Source organism: Ambystoma mexicanum, chromosome 10 (assembly GCF_040938575.1).
Source record: "Ambystoma mexicanum isolate Mex_15411 chromosome 10, UKY_AmexF1_1, whole genome shotgun sequence".
NCBI classification, from domain to species: Eukaryota; Metazoa; Chordata; class Amphibia; order Caudata; family Ambystomatidae; genus Ambystoma; species Ambystoma mexicanum.
The window spans coordinates 433,307,150-433,320,675 of NC_090932.1; positions in this window are offsets into that span (position 1 = coordinate 433,307,150).

The following is a 13,526-nucleotide window of genomic DNA, read 5'->3' on the forward strand; positions in this document are numbered from 1 at the left end:
GCAAATAAACAAAATGGGGTTATCCTGAGGACGCTGTCCATATTGTTTGTTAGCAAGTTGAATGTGTTCTAAGAACACTCGCTGTGTCCTGAAATGTTCGTAAATTAACAAAATGGGGGTGTCCTGAGGACACTGTCCGTATTGTTCTGTGGCAAGTTGAAAGTGTTCAAAGAACACTCGTGGTGTCCTGAAATATTTGAAAATAAACAAAATGGGGGTGTCCTGAGGACGCTGTCCGTATTGTTCGCTGGCAAGTTGAATGTGCTCTAAGAACACTCGCCGTGTCCTGGAATGTTCGTAAATTAACAAAATGGGGGTGTCCTGAGGACGCTGTCCGTATTGTTCGCTGGCAAGTTGAAAGTGTATCTAAGAACACTTGCGGTGTCCTGAAATGTTCGTAAATAAACAAAATGGGGTTGTCCTGAGGATGGTGTCCGTATTGTTCGCTGGCAAGTTGAAAGTGTTCTAAGAACACTCGCAGTGTTCTGAAATGTTCGTAAACAAACAAAATGGTGGTGTCCTGAGGACGCTGTCCGTATTGTTCGCTGGCAAGTTGAAAGTGTTCTAAAAACACTCATTATGTCCGCGGACGTTAAAAGTTCCCATAAGCCATAGAAAAAATGTTTGACTCTATGGGTTTGATATGCTGCAGTGGTTCTGGCCAGGGCATAGAGTCTTGGGTGCATAGCCATATGGCCATGCACCCAAGACTCTATGCCCTGGCTACATCCACCGCAGCATATCACACTCATAGTGGCTTATAACTTTGGGATCCAAAAACAAATTTATAAGGAACAAAGTTATAAGCCTCTATGGGTGTGATATGCTGCAATGGTTGTACTTATTATAATATACTTACTGTTTGGTTTAGTAACTGGAGTACATGTATTTCTTGTTCATTTCTGTGATAAAAGAAAAGATCATGTTAGTATTTGTATTTTGACTTAATACATTGAATGATCAACATTTTTTTAACCTCATATTTAGTAGATTACAAACCACAGTACAGTGCAATTTGCTCAGTTTCTGTGTTTGGTGCTAAAATCCTTGGGTCTGTGGGAGAAAAAAAAAATCCATGTTGGATTAAAAGAAAAAACTTTTTCTGTTTTGCTACAGTTTATTTGTTTGTTTGTTTTCAGTGTTCACTTGTTGTTTCTGGCTAATGCTGTATATATTGGCTTGTTGCAGTTTTTTGGAGCAGTAACATATTTATTTGTTTGGATATTGTAAAGTTTTGGAGCAGTTAGATACCAGTAGGCGTATTCTAACTATCTATTTTTTGATATATTTTAGTGGTATTGATTTATCTGTTTGGATATTGTTAAATTTTGGGACAGTTAGATACCAATTGACGTATTCTAACTGTCTATTTTTTGATATAATTTAGTGATATTGATTTATCAGTTTGGATATTGTAAAATTTTGGGTTAGTTAGTTACCAGTTGGTGTATTCTAACTATTTATTATTTGCTCTAATTTAGTGGTATTCATTTATCTGATTAGTTGTTGTAGAATCTTTGGGCAGTTAGATACCTTTTCGAATATTCTAACAGTTTATATTTTTTTACTACAAGTTTACTTAAGGTTTAAGTACAGTTTAGTTAATAAATTTTGGTTTTTTAAATAAGCGTTTGAAAGATTTGCTGGTAATTTCTGCTTTAGAGTAATGGTACTATCATTACATTCAAACCATCCACATTTCTTTTTTATATATGTAGTGTAGTGACCTGAATTGGTTGTGGCTCCTGCGGGGTAGATTATACCTATTGTTGTGAAGGTTTTCTTACCAAGTGATACTTGACCATGTGTGAATCCAGACAACTTGCAGTTGTTTTTGGTACCATCTGCATTGTAACGTAGAAGCATTAGTATTACGTATTTACTATGTGTTTGAATTAGTAAGGGGCAGCGATTATCCGAATTGCAGGTAGTACATAATCTACCAAAGTTTGCATTTTGTACAGGATGCTGACATGGAATGGATTCACAATTAGGTATTGATATATATATATATATATATATATATATATGTATAAAAACACATGTGTGAATGAAAGTTTGTAACACTTCAAAAAAAAAACAATCACATCATGTAGAAAAAGAACCCTGCACACAAGACCATACCGCTTGCTACAAAAAAACGTCTTTTATTGCATTATAAAGTAACACATCATTGTTGTTTTTAAATGTTTTGTCAGGAAATAGGGTTTGGCATCTGGTATGCGCTTTCATCCACGCTTTTTATTCACTTTTCATCATAGCATTTGCTTATATGGGTCTAGCGCCCATTGAAATTTAAACATCTTGAACTCTTTCAAATATGGCTGCCAAGTTTGTAAGTAATTTATTATAACCTTCTGCGATCACATGATCGGGAACTTAAAAGTATATGGGAGGAGCTTAATGCCGATGCTGACCCGTTTCCTGTTTATAAAAGTAATGTGTTCTCACGTATTTGGGAAGTAAATAGCCTGAAGAAGCTTGTTAATCAAGCGGAACGCGTGGCGGTTTCCACCCTGGTGGGGTGAGTGTTCCTTTTTTAACCTGATTGTCAGCAAGGGAGGCATGGTAATTATGTCTGCCCCTTTTAAGCCATTAGGTAGTGTTGGTTGCACGAGATTCTTTATAATGCAATAAAAGACGTTTTTTTGTAGCAAGCGGTATGGTCTTGTGTGCAGGGTTCTTTTTCTACATGATGTGATTGGGTTTTTTTTGAAGTGTTACAAACTTTCATTCACACATGTGTTTTTAAACATATTTAGAAATCCGGCCAAGATTTCTGTCCCTAGCACCAGCTACGTGTAGGCTGAGCACTATTTTTGGCATATCCATTGTTTTTTATATATATATATATATATATATACAAAGTGTTTATTGGGGATTTACTGTTGTGCCACATTGTTGCAGAGAGTGCATGTATGTCTCCACATGTATGAAATCTGGAAGATTCCATTTATAGGTATGTTTTTATTTTCCAGTACTTCTAGTAAGTACATTAGAAATTCTTGTGGATCTTCCTGTGAGTTTATAGTGAATTTCACCATTCCAGCACAGTAGTCCAATTGTTGTCTTATTCCATAAACACTATGGGGGTAAATCATAGAATTTAGCGCACAAGTGGCGCACGCGGCTGGCGCAGTGTGCGCGTGCGAATCCCTGCACCAGCCGCGTGCGCCAAAACCCATTTCCGCGCACAGCGTATTCATGGATTCCAGCTACCAAGACCAGCCGTGGTGCACAGTGGCGCAGCGACCCTGCAGCAGCGCCAGTTACGCCCCCAAGAACGCCTCTCGCGCAGGGAAAAGCCATCAAAATCCCCAATCCAGCGCAAAGGGCTGCGCTAACCCTGTACAAGCACGGCAAGCAGGCTACGTGTATCAATGGGGTGCGCAGGAAGTTTCTCACGTCATTTCAGCTGGGTACGTGTATTTCAGGGGTGTGCTTGAAGTTCCACACGCGATTCCATCAGGGTACGTGTACATCAGGGGTGCGCGGGAATTTTCACACATGAATTCAGCAGGGTACGTGTATATAAGGTGTGCGCGGGAAGTTCCACACGCGAATGTCCTGGCTTCGTGTATTTCGGGGTGCGCGGGAAGTTCCACACGCGATATCAGCAGGGTATGTGTATTCCAGGGGTGCGCTGGAAGTTCCACACGCGAATGTCCTGGCTACGTGTATCTTGGGGTGCGCGGGAAGTTTCACACGCGATATCAGCAGGGTACATGTATATCAGGGGTGCGCGGGAAGTTCCACACGCGAATGTCCTGGCTACGTGTATTTCGGTGTGCGCGGGAAGTTACACACGCGAATGTCCTGGCTACGTGTAGCTTGGGGTGCGCGGGAAGTTTCACACGCGAAATCAGCAGGGTACATGTATATCAGGGGTGCGCGGGAAGTTCCACACCGAATGTCCTGGCTACGTGTATTTCGGGGTGCGCGGGAAGTTTCACATGCGATATCAGCAGGGTACGTGTATTCCACGGGTACGCGGGAAGTTCCACACGCGAATATCCTGGCTACGTGTATCTTGGGGTGCGCAGGAAGTTTCACACGCGATATCAGCAGGGTACGTGTATTTCAGGGGTGCGCAGAAAGTATCACACGCGATTCCATCAGGGTACGTGTATTACAGGGGTGCGCGGGGAGCACCACACGTGAATTGCACGTGTGGGTCCTCCCAGGTGTTCCCTCTACACCCTCCACGGTCCCTGCAGGTGGCCCACACCACAGGGGCCTACCCTGCACATGTCCTGCAGGCACCCCATCCACCATGGCCATGCCCCCCAGCCAACCCACATGTCAACTTGCACTACTGCCCACCAACGCATGTCCCCCTGCACCCCCAGCCACCAGGGGGAGCCTCCACCAGGCCCCCACCCATGTCTCCCACCACCCCCACCCCCCAGCAGTGCAGGGGCAGCCTCCACCAGGGCCCCACTCATGTCCCCTATCACCCCCATCCCCCAGCAGTGCAGGGGCAGCCTCCACCAGGCCCCCACTCATGTCTCCCACTACCCCCACCCCCCAGCAGTGCAGGGGCAGCCTCCACCAGGCCCCCACCCATGTCTCCCACCACCCCCACCCCCCAGCAGTGCAGGGGCAGCCTTCACCAGGCCCCCACCCATGTCCCCTATCACCCCCACCCCCCAGCCACCAGGGGCAGCCTCCACCAGGCCCCCACCCATGTCTCCCACCACCCCACCCCCCAGCCACCAGGGGCAGCCTCCACCAAGCCCCCACCCATGTCTCGCACCACCCCCACCCTCCAGCCACCAGGGGCAGCCTCCACCAGGCCCCCACCCATGTCTCCCATCACCCCCAACCCTCAGCCACCAGGGGCAGCCTCCACCAGGCCCCCACCCATGTCTCCCACCACCCCCACCCCCCAGCCACCAGGGGCAGCCTCCACCAGGCCCCCACCCATGTCTCCCATCACCCCCACCCCCCAGCCACCAGGGGCAGCCTCCACCAGGCCCCCACCCATGTCTACCACCACCCCCACCCCCCCCGCACTGTGGGGCACCTGCCAGCAGGCCCCCACTCATGTCCAACTCATGTTCCCCTGCACCCCCACCCCCCAGCACTGTGGGGCACCTGCCAGCAGGCCCCCACTCAAGTCCAACTCATGTTCCCCTACATCCCCACCCCCCAGCACTGTGGGGCACCTGCAAGCAGGCCCCCACTCATGTCCAACTCATGTTCCCCTGCACACCCACCCCCCAGAACTGTGGGGCACCTGCCAGCAGGCCCCCACTCATGTCCAACTCTTGTTCCCCTGCACCCCCACCTCCCAGCACTGTGGGGCACCTGCCAGCAGGCCCCCACTCATGTCCAACTCATGTTCCCCTGCACCCCCACCGCCCATCACTGTGGGGCACCTGCAAGCAGGCCCCCACTCATGTCCAACTCATGCTCCCCTGCACCCCCACCCCCCCAGCACTGTGGGGCACCTGCCAGCAGGCCCCCACTCACGTCCAACTCATGTTCCCCTGCACCCCCACCCCCCAGCACTGTGGGGCACCTGCCAGCAGGCCCCCACTCATGTCCAACTCATGTTCCCCACCACCCCCACCACCCAGCACTGTGGGGCACCTGCCAGCAGGCCCCTACTCATGTCCAACTCATGTTCCCCTGCACCCCCACCCCCCAGCACTGTGGGGCACCTGCCAGCAGGCCCCAACTCATGTTCCCCAGCCAACATGTCATCACAATCTAGATCCCTGGTCCCTATGGTCAGCCTCCAAATGCAAAACACCCACCCGAGTATTGCATCCACCCACTCAGAAATGGCAATTACATGACAGAACACCAATTGCAAGTTTGGAAACAAACACATGTCCCTCACATACACCCAATGTGTGTCAGTGAATCTCAAAACCCATATCATGATATATGCATTAAACCAATGAGATGATACTACACATTGAAGTTCAATCAAATAATATGTATTAAAGGAAACATAAATTGAATCAAAAATAAAGAAACAGAAATGGGAATGTACAAAAATGAAAAGAAGCATGTCTGTGAAAAAAAGCAAAACCAAAAATCTTAATCCAAAGGAATGGTGTCCAAAGTCACAGTCCACAAAAGAAAATCCAATGGAAAATTATAATTGAAAGCCATTGCTCCATGGGTAAATTGTGAAAGAAAAAGAAAATCCAACAGTGAACTATGTACAGACGAACAAGCCAGGGTCCATTATCCCAACAAAAGAAATGAAACCTATCTAACAACACTAACTAATAAAAAAAACTATATACAAAAATGTGGCCCATTGTCCAAAAGGTACAAAATAAATTCAAAAACAAAGGAAACCTAACACTAACTACATAACTTTGTACAAGGGCAGCGGGCTAGTCTGACGGCTCACTTTTGGATGTCCCGGGTCAGGGCATCATCAAACTCCTGCTCAATGTCCCAGAGGCGGTCCTCCTCCATGGTCCCGAGGGTCCGCAGGGCCGTCGACGTGTCCACCTCCAACCCCCTGCGGATTGCCTCAAGGCACTCGGCCCGCCTCAGGGCCCTCCGCATGGAGTTCTCCGCCCTGACCATTGTGAGCCGTGCCTCTTCCGCCCGCTGCAGCTCCGCATCTATGGCGTGGCCCAACCGCTGCCACACGGAAGACACTCTCTGTCCTGGGTTCTCCTGCCCTCTGGCCGATGCCTGCCCCTCCGATGTTGAAGGCCCCGAGCCTTCATGGCTCCCACCACGTTGCTGCTGCTGCTGTACCTCTGCCCGTGCACTGCCTCCTGCTGCCTGCACATCCTCCGCCGGCTGGGGTGTAGTAGTTGATGTGGCCACCCCTGCTGGATGTCCGACTCCCAACTGTGGCAGGGATGCCTCCTCCACCAGCCTGGCCGCACCGTCAGAGGCAGCTCCACAGGGCACCCAGGTGACTGATGGGTGGGAAGATGGCACGGAGGACGACTGGCGCATAGGGGGTTCAGTTGAGGAGGGGTCGTAGCAAGCCCCATCAAACGGAGGAATCCGGCCTGGGTTACCTGTCCCAGTAGGCCGACGCGGTCAACGAGCCATTCGAGATGACGTGCAGTCTCTCCATGAAAAGACTGCAGGTCACCTCGCATGGCCTGTTGACGCAACGCCACACCGGTCAGGACAGGCTCAACCCGGACCCAGATAGCCACGTCCGCAGGCAGAGGAAGGCCAGTTGTCGTTAGCTCATCCCCTGCCTGAAAATGGGTCTGGACGAAGGCATCCCTGCTGGTGCAAGATGATGCAGGGACAGGGTTGCACATAGGCACCTCCGCGGCAGCCTGTGCTGCCTCCTGTCCCTGGTCCTGCACTGCACCACTAGCACCAGTGGGATCCCCACCTCCAGACCCCGTCTCTGTGGCTTGCACGGCCTCCTCCTCCACCAAACCCTGCACCAACCTGATGACTCCGTGCCATCTTCCACCGTTGGGCCCTGTGGGGTTCCAGCTGCCCCTTCTGCTGCCGAGGAGTCCAACTCCAACCTCTGCCTCTTGGACCTCCCCCCGGCAGCTGTGGCCTGGGACGCGGCACCGGACTCCTCACTCCCCGACGAGATCACAACATGGGAGGGGAGCCGGGCCTTGCGTCTCCGGCTGGCGGTGGGATGCCCGCCGCTGTGCTCCACAGCACCTTCTCCGCCCTCTTCATCAGTTGACACTGCAGACAGGGAGAAATAAAACACAGGCATCAGGGCACTGTACAAAGGACACATACACACATGACAGTTGTACATGAGTGGCATTGGCAAACCTCAGACATGCCATCACAATCCCCAACACACATGTCATTTCAACTCGCACACATGAGACATACCACAGCCATATCGCAACTGCCAGCACCATCCATACACATACAACAGCATGAGCAGGCAAAGCTGAGCCAGCCATCACATGCAACACAGGAAGTGCACTACACATGTACACACACCACCACACTTGCATGCATGTGTACACCTCTGCCAAGTGTCACAGTGTTCAGATGGGCATCCATGTCACATCTGCCAATCAGGCTTCCACATCCCGCTGTCACATGCATCCATGTTGCATCACTGTTGCACCCTTGTCAAATACACACAAATGCACATGTACACAGTGCTGATACATGCAGCTGAAAACAACATACATGTGTGACATCACGAACATGTCTACTTACATACACATTCATCCAAACATGTGTGCCCACACAACTGCATTTGGCATGCAAGCCTACACACACAAGCACCATCCATGTCTCACACATTACAGCCCTCGGATGTGTTAGCCTCACGGCCCTGTACACCCCCACCCATACTCAATCCCATACAAACAGATGTGCAACCTACACTACTGAAACATCACCACACGCACAGCTCACAATCATGAGGCATGTACACTTACCGCTCGACTCCAGACAGGTCTGTCTCTCAAGGAACTGGACGTGGAACGCTGGGAATATGCGTTCCAGGACCCTCATCTGATCTTCCGACAAGTGGCCCCGGTGCCCCTTAGCATCCGCTGCCTTCAAGAGGCGCCGGGCCTTGTTCAGGGTCCAGGACCTGAAGTCCTCCCAGCGCTTCTTGACATGTTGTAAGTCGCGGACTGCCACCCCCTCCGCGTTGATGGCAGTCACGATGTCAGTCCAGATCCGAGTCCGTCCTTCCTTGTCGGCGCGGGAACTTCCGAAGAGGGCATCATGCTGCCCCAGGACTTGCTCCACCAGGACACCAACTTCCCTGGCACTGAAGCTTGTGCCCCTCTGCCTCTCCGGCCGGGGGTTGTCAGTGGTGCCAGATGTTGCAGTGCCCGACATGACAACCCCAGAGTCAGGAGTGGGTGGGCAACTGGGTCCTGGGGCTGGGCTGTGGAGCGATGGAATCCCAGTCGGGAGTCTTCGGTTCCAGCAGGGGTGGTCACAGCAACAGCACCCCTGGCTGATGTGCAGGCAGCAAATGGCAGGGCACGTGGGCAGCAGGCAGTCAGGCAGCAGCAGATGGCAGGTGGGAGCGTGCTCGGGGCTGTGGGGGGCAGTAATTCGGCCTGCTGGGCAGGAGCGTGGTCTTCCGTGTGCTTACGCATGGCCAGCTTGATACGGAGTGATTTGGCACGTGAAAATTCTGCACGTCAGCGTGTAATTCGAGGAAAGGCCCTTAGCGCATAAGCGCATCTGCACGCATACGCAATTTCATTGGACAGAAGGCCCCTCAAGCGCAAGCGCCCCTGTGACGTGACGCGCACAGGCGTGCATGGGCATTTCACCGCACGTGAAAAACTGCACGTCTGCGTGTAATACGAGGAAAGGGCCCATGCGCGTAAGTGACGTGACGCGCGCGTGTGTTTCCCTCAGCACAGGTTAAAGGTGAGCGGGCCCAGCAGTTCGCTGTACGTGCCTTTCGTGGAGACCGACGTGTGTTGCTGCTTCCTGTTGTTTCGCGCGCCATCACAACTTCACAGCTATCAAGGACGTAGCTCTTCTTTTGGCGGGGGTATTGGCTACGCGTGTTTTTCTGCATCGCGCTAGTCAGACGGTGAGTCGCACACGCTCTTTTTCCCACTGCGGGTGCCCCTGTGTATCGCACCCATTTTTCGATGTCATAGTAGCCTGCGTGTCCCACGCGTATGCGTTATTCGTGTTACTGGGTGCCACTGCGTACTGCGGGAGGTTGAATCCACGCACGTAGGCTGCAGGGTTGCGTGCATGGTTTTACTGCAGTTTTGGGGTGCCCGAGCGTTGCGTGACCCGTCACTACATCACAGGGGTCACATACAGCCTTGCAGGTGCAGGGGGGCTGTTAACATCTTGCTTCCCACCCCCTTCACCCCAATTGCCCAGGTCAATTTTGGTGTACACCTCCCATTGGCACCACTCCATCTGTGCCGGCACTACTACATCTGTGCCATGGCTGGGAGGCTACCAAAGGTGAGGGGCGCCTCAGCTGGGCGTCCTCCTCGCGGCGGGCGTGGTCGGGGATGTGGCCGTGGTGACCAGGGAGTAGGGGGACTCCAGGCTGTCCAGGGCAGCCACAGAGGGGGAAGAGGCAGGGGTGCGCCACTTGAGCACAATGTTGTGCCATGTGTCGGTGCAGTCATGCCACCACCCCCTGTGGTTCCGGGGGATGCAGCTTCTGCATCTGGCACTGGCGCCCATGTGACCCGGCAGTCCGTTCCATCGACTGCCACGGGCCCAAGGGTAGTCGTAGCTGCAGGGGCAGCTGTGGACACCGCCACCCAGGCTCGGGGTCTGCCAACGCAGGCTGCGTTGGAACTTGAGGAGCCCTTGGTAGATCTCAAACAGGCCAGGAGGGAAACCATAGGGGCAGGCCGGGCTGCTCAGACCAAGACACGTGTCCCTGGGGCAGTCATGTCATCTGCTGCCCCGAACAGCCGGGTGTTGGCAAGTGCAGGGGCAGATGCACCCAACAGCACCCCGGTTGTGAGTCTGCCAACCAGGACCGTTGCGGTAAATGACCCTGCCACAGCTGATGTTGCTGCGCAGGGTCCATTAGTGGGCACCCAGCTGCCACTGACACAAGTCAGGCCTTTGGTCATCCCTCCACCTGCCACTCCCTTGGCTCAATCCACTGAACCCACTGGCCATACTGGTCAGGGCGGCATTAGCCAGCCAGGGTCTGTGCCACAGTCCAAGAGGAGGAAGGTTGCACCTGCAGCACAGGCTGGGACCCCACACACAGCCACGACCTCCTGCACGTCGAGGAAGAAGCCTTTCTGTAAGCAGGAACTGGACTTCCTCGTGGACTACATGCGGGGCCACAGCCGTGACATGCTAGTGGGTGCCAATAGTCAGACTACGGCTGCCCAACGTGACACCCACTGGAAGCATGTTGCGGAACATGTCAGTTAATTCGGCCATGAGGTGCGCAAGAGTGCAAAAAGCATTGGAACGACATCAAACGCAGCACTAAGGCTAAGCGTGCCTCTAATTGCAACTTGACTCTGGTGACTGGCGGTGGGCCTGCACCAGAGGAGGAAGAGCTCACTCCGCATGAGGCACTCGTTGCGGAGTTCATACCACCTGAATTGGTCGAAGAAGTGGGAGAGATGCTGGACTTTGATGCCCAGTCCAGTGAGTGTTGATGCGTGTTTGTTGAGGACGTGTCTGTTTCACTTGTGGGATGTGTTGTGCATGATTGCCGCTACATGTGACGTGTACATGCTTCTGATGTGTAAGTAATGCAATGCTTCTGTCATGCAGGTCTCCTCTGCCTGCATGCGGGGACTCCATGTAGGCATGCTCCCTTGCCCCTCCTCCGCCACTCTGCACCCCAGTTCCACCTTTGCACTGGTGTTCTTCAATCTTGCCAATGTGTACTTTCTTGTTCATGCGTCCTGTGTAGATGCTAACTTCCAGCGTAGAATCTGCCAAACATATGCCGTGTGGTACAGCCTTAGTACTTGATACAGGGTATCTCACTTGTACTGTGCATAGGTCAGATGTCCCGCAGGGACATGAGTGCCCATTCATGCTCCATGTGCATTGCACGCATGCCCCTATGTGTCCTTGACTGGATGATCACTGTAATACAAGTCCTTGGTTACATACATTGCCTGCCATCTCATCAGCCTTCCCATGTCAACTGTGGGTCAGTCCTGCGTTGCACACATGTTTAGGGTCTGACAATCTGTGTGGCTCACAGGCCGTAGCCTGTTCAATGGCCAATGACTCTATCCAACTGTTGTTGTGTCTTCTTCACACATGGGCGGAATCCAGAGTTTTCATCATGTGTCCTGCTTACTGTCCCAGCATCATTTGCAGTGTTGTCACTTGAATCACATTAAGCTGTGGATGCCAGTCAACACTGCCTGTCAATACACAGGTGTATGGTCAGGCTTTTGATACGCTAGGCATCCCTGCTTTGGTACTGGGTGGAGGGGTGCTTGGCTTCTAGATATGGTACACATTGAATGCACAATGCACGTGATGTCTGAATTTGACATTGCACTGCCTTCACATTTCCTGGCACACACCATGGAGTCCTTGTACATGTAGGTAGTGAGTGGCATACACATTTTCTGCACTGCATAGACCCACTTCCATGGAAACTGCCACCTTTCAACAGGTCTGATCACAGAAGCAATTCAAAGTTGACCCAGCATGCATGCCAGGTTATATGTTGTGTGTCACATGTCTGCCTGATGCGTTTGCTGTCGGTGTGTGTGTGTGTTGTATGCTTCTGACATGTGTAGTGACCTTTTTTCTCTCTATTTTTCAGGTGATGACGCAATGGAGGCGGAGGATGGTGTTGTCATGCCAGACACAGGGTTGTTACCACTACATCCACCCGGCACAAGTGGGGGTCGTGGGGTGGTAGGCCACGAAAACCCCCAAGTGCTACAGTCCATCTTGTCTCTGGCTGCCTATGAGTCCATGACTCTGACTCTGACGTCCATGTTGAGTTGGATGAGCATCAAGTCCATGTGTCAGGGGTGAGTGATTCTGATGTGGACACTCCTCTGTCTGCGACACCTGCACTGAGGGATCAGACAGTCTTGGTTCCTCCGCCCGTGGTGGATCGGGATGGAGGGTCACCCTCCACACCAGTCACTGATGTGCCTGGGACATCATGTCGACAGGGGCATGTAGTCGTGCAGCCGTGGGCGGTGCCAAAACAGCGAGGACCCCCGGTGCTTGGGTCCCGCAGGGGTCAAGCCCGGCAACGCGGTCGCCGCGCACAACCGCAGTATACTGAGTGGGAGCAAGACATGATTGCCAATTCAGAACGGCAGGGAGCAGCAATGGAGAACATCGCTGAGAGCATGGAGCGTGTGGCCCGAACTGTGCTCCCCCCTGCTAGGCAGGTGCTTCTCCAGCAGCAGGCGGCACGGCCCGCTCGCTCAGGCTGGGCATGGCGGCCTCAGACAGGGCACGCCAGGCTGAAATGTCGTCTCTGCGTCAAGCAATTGCTGCTCACGCAGAGGCGCACATGGATGCCCTGAGGGAGGAGTATGCTTCCATCAGATCCACTCTGGGTGTCCTTATGATGTCCCAGAGGCAGCCGGCAGAGGAGAGGTTTGCACAGCTTGAGCGTACCATCTCGGCTGAGCTACAGGCTTGCCGGGAGGTGCAGCCTTTGTCCAGCCAGGCCTTGCAGGAGGAACTCCGTGTTACACATGCTACCTTGCAAGAGGAAGCACGTGTATCACGTGAGGTTCTGCATGCAGACCTACGTCACATCGCCACACAGAACCAGGCTCACCCGTCCGGCAGACTTGCTGCCGACGAGGGGCAAGCTGCGGCTAGGCGTGGCCAGGATACTGTGCCACGTCCTCCTTTACAGGATGAGTCAGACTCGGACAACCATCTATCTCCCACATAGGTCGGGCTGTGCAGGCGTTGAGCCCATGGAGGTTTTTTTTTTTGGCTCAGCATCTTCGCATGTGGATGTTGAACAGCACCCTGAACCTCCCCGCTCCTGTGTGCCTCCCCTCCCCCCGGGTCGTATGTGGCCATTTTTTCTTTTTCGTTTAGTTTAGTTAGTTAAGTTTCTGTTTGATAGTTAGTTTAATTAGGTAATGTAGGTTTTCCATAGTTAGTGT